The sequence below is a fragment of the Rhinoderma darwinii genome, chromosome 9 (genome assembly GCF_050947455.1).
Source record: "Rhinoderma darwinii isolate aRhiDar2 chromosome 9, aRhiDar2.hap1, whole genome shotgun sequence".
NCBI lineage: Eukaryota > Metazoa > Chordata > Amphibia > Anura > Rhinodermatidae > Rhinoderma > Rhinoderma darwinii.
The window spans coordinates 64,352,571-64,357,027 of NC_134695.1; positions in this window are offsets into that span (position 1 = coordinate 64,352,571).

The window sequence follows — 4,457 nt, forward strand, 5'->3', positions numbered from 1 at the left end:
ACTTGCTATTTATGCAGGGAAACCTTTCTATAACTTACAACAACGCTTGTGATGCAGAAATAGGGAGTTTAGGTCATTATAAACTCATTTTTATATCCTACGCTAAACTGTGAAACTCTACATTTCTTTATGCACAAAATCTGTCACTCAGGGGCCAGGACAATGCGAATGGACATCAATGCATTAAGAGGTGAACTGGAACAAATAGGGTGTGTGCTCCACCTGCCGCCCCCAGACATCCATTTTATTTGGACTGCACAGATTTGTTTAGGGGTATGTTCACACACAGCGTGAACACTGCAGATTTTCTGCAACGGATTACAGTTGAACAAATCTCCTCCACACGCTGCGGAAAAAATCTGCCAAGAAACCGTTCATCTACTGACCTGCAGTGCGTTGTTTTTTGTTTTTTTTCTTCCAACCGTGTTTCAGCAGCGGAGAATCTGCCAAAAGATCTGCGCCGCTATTTGGTGCGGTTTATCAGGCAGAATTCCCTGGTTTTTTTTTTGGTTTTTTTAGGACTGATAACTGCGTACTCCTTGTTAATTTATGCAGTACTATACCGCACTCACCCAGAAACACGGATTTGGTCCTTCCAAATAAAATAAATGTTCGGGGCGGTGCACATCTTATAGGCTCCATATAACTTTTATTTGAATGCATCGGATCTCCTATTTAGGGTGGTGCGATGACCTCCGTTCTAGTCACAGGTGCGAGTCCCAGAGCTGAAACCCCCATCTATCAGACATTTATGGCATATCCTGAGGCAAGGCTATAAAAGTCGGAGTTGGGAATACCCCTTTGTTCAGGTCTTGTGATGTAGCCTTAAAGGGAATGTATCATCAAAAATGTCCTATTGTTTTTATGTTAAACTATTTTTTGTAACCATTTTTTTTCCATGTCACTCTGGCCACCAAGCCCGCAATAGACTGACCCTTCCTGTTCGGTAGAGATCACTTCTCAGCAGTCATCTCATTATCATTATGGGCGGGATTGCAATGGCAGTTAACACCCTTATATATAGATAATACAGGATCCATCATTAACAATAGGTGATGGCTACAGCTCCCCCTCCGTGACCTCCAAAAAGAGGATGCCCACAAAAATCTCCCAATAGAAGTCAATAATTCCTCTCAAGTACGCCCATGTGCTGCTGTAAAGCAGATCTCTAAACTGCTGTCCACAGAGTAAAGTCCTTGTTTACGCGGGCCTATTATTGGACAGACGAGCATTCATATGAGCGCTGGATCCCGATCATTGCCCCGCGAACGCTCGTTCGTCGGCTGATTGTATTGTTTATGCTGCAGGGAATATTATCATTGTCGGCAGCACATCTTCCTGTGTGAACAGGGAGACGTAGCCAACATGATGAAAATGTATGAGGACGAGCGCTCGTTCCCATACATAGCGCCTTGTGAAAGAATCAAACGAGCGCTGATCAAAGAGCTATCTCGTTGATCGGCGCTCGTTTACACGACCTCTGTCGGGCCGTGTGAGAGGACCCTAAAGCAGCAGCTCAGACAAGATGGCTACCCACATAATTATGCACATTCAAACTAAGGCCTCATGCACACGACCGTAGCCATGTACGTGCGCGGCTGTGATTTTTGGGTCAGCTGGGGGGTGGAGTGTCACCCGCAAGCCGCCTGCCAATCTCGGGCCGTGCACATGGCCGCGGACATTATTTGCTATGAGCCTATTCTGTGTGTGGGAACGTACCCGAAGGGTAGGAACACACTAGACGTAAACACTGCCGATTCATTGCGGAAAATCTGGAGCGTATTACTGTAGCAGCAAAGTGGGTGAGTATTCAACAAATCTCACCCCCACACAGTGGAAAAAAACGCACATCAATTGAAATCGCTGCTCTTGTGTTGCGGGTTTTCCTCATTGAATACAATGGGGTCCTTAAACCTGGAACAAAGTGGTGTGTGCGGCGGAATCGTAGCGATTCTGACGCAAAAATCACAAAGTTATACTTACCCAGAGTTCCCTGCTTCTTCTACAGTCCAGCCTCCAGGGATGATCGTTTCATCCCATGTGATCGCTGCAGGCAATCACAGGCTGCAGCGGTCACATGGCCTGCAGCGTCATCCCAGGAGGCCGGACCACAAACAAGAGGGGGGGATTTAGTATGACATTTTTTTTTTCCTCCAGTGCTGCTTTCCGCAGCGCAAATTCCGCCCCAAAAAATGCACCACAATGTGGTTATGGATTTTCAGACGGCATTCCCTGCGGTGTTCAGGGCGGATACGCTGTGCAGCGTGACGCAATTTTTTAGCCACTGGAGGTAAGCAAGAGTACATCTTCACTGGCTGCAAGCAGAGATCTTGAAAATAGAAATTGAAGCATAAAGTCTACAAGAGTTGCAGAAAAACAGAAAATGGTATGTTCAGAGGTACAAAAAGAAGTTTCCGAAATTACAGCACGGTTTTCGAGGCATTTTTGAAGCTGAGACTGAAGCTTTTTTTCATTTGAAGCTTCTTTTAAGGCGTTTTTCATGTCAATGGAAAATCCGCTCCAAAAACTCTTCAAGAACTGAGGGTATGTTCACACGGCCTATATTCAGCCGTAAACTTCCCTAATACCGGGTGAAAATACGGGGGCTGAACGCCTCCAAACACCTGCCCATTGATTTCAATGGCAAAAATGGTGTTCCGTTTCCACGGGACGTTTTTTATGCGGCTGTTTTTAAGAACGGCCGTGTTGAAAAACGCCTCGTAAAAAGTGCATGACACTTCTTGAGCCGTTTTTCATTGACTCAATAGAAAAACAGCTCCAGAAACGGCTGTAAAAAAACGCTAGCTGCTTAAAAATCGGCTGAAAATCAGGAGCTGTTTTCCGAGGGCCAGTTCACACTGAGTTTTTTTACGTGGAAACAGAGTCGGAAAATGCGCCAAAAAACCTCTCAAAATGCCTATTGATTTCAATGGGAGGTGGAGGCGTTTTTTCCCACGAGCGGAAAAACCGGCTCGCGGGAAAAAGAAGGGACATGCCCTATCCTTGGGCGTTTACACTTCTGACCTCCCATTGACATCAATGGGAGGCAGAGAAAGCGTATTTCGCTGTGTTTTTTTGCCGCGGGTGAATAACGCTGCGATAATCGGCGTGCAGGCAGAGCAAAATCTGCCCCAAAATTCCAAACGGAATTTTGAGGCAGATTTTCTGCCTGCAAAAAACACAGTGAACCCAGGTTAAAACATCTCCGTATTTTCAGCGGTTTTGTGAACATAGCCAAAAGTAACAATTCTACGTTGTTCACAAAATAAACAGACACTATTAACCCCTTAAGGACACGGCCAATTTTAGCCTTGAGGACAGAGCAATTTTTTTTAAATTTCCCTCTTTGCATCCTGACGCTCATAACGCTTTTATTTTTTGTACGACGTAGTTGTATGAGACTTTGTTTTTTGCGGGACGAGTTGTACTTTATGTACGTACCATTTTTTGGTACAAATACATTATCGTTTAATTTCTATAAATTTTTAATTAGATTAAAATGCAGAAAAAAAGCAGTTGTGCAGCAGTTTTAATATTTTTTTTTTTACACCTTACACTAATCATCATAAATAATGTTATAGATTTGTTGTACAGGTTGTTACGGTCGTGGCGATACCAAATATGTCTATATTATTTTATATTTTGGGACTTATATTTTAAAAAGTTGATTTATTATAAAAAATGTATGTTTCTGTGTATTTTATTTACTTTTTATTTATTTATTTACCATTATTTTTTTTTTACATTCATTTAACTTTTTTTTTAAATCCCATAAAGGGATTTATCATTTTTATTTTGTAACTGCAATGTACTGGCATAGATCTATATGCCAGTACATTAGCCTGTTACTGATCGTACACAGGCAGTTGTTAGGGCATACCTCAGTATGCCCTAACAACAGGAAATATGTTCAGACAGCCCTGGGGTCCTTCACTGGACCCTGGGCTGTCTGGCCATACGAGTTGTGGGCTTTGATCGCGTCACAGTTATTTTCTGTGACGCGATCAATGTGCAGTCCCCTCTCCTTGAACGCCGCGATCAGCTGTCATCGCGGCGTTCAAAGGGTTAACAGCGGAGAGAAGATGTTTCTCTCCTCTCCGCTGTCAGAGCGGGGCCGTGGCTGTGTATTACAGCCGTTGCCCCGCTCTCGATCGCACACACAGAGACGGCACAGACGGCTGTCACAGGACGAGTATGCTCGTCCTAATGCGCGAAGTGCTCGCTGCTCAGGACGAGCATACTCGTCCTGTGTCGGCAACCAGTTAATTGGTAACATAATTTCTCTCTCTGTCCTAAAACAACTAATTACTGCAGCCTTGAACTTTGCAAGAAATTCACATTTCTTTTTAACTATGAAGACTATTTGCCGGCACCAACATGGTGTCATCTTCTGTGGACACTGACGTCATTAGCGAGACGGTGCGGTGAAGGCCCCTGCAAAAAATAATCAGGCGCTG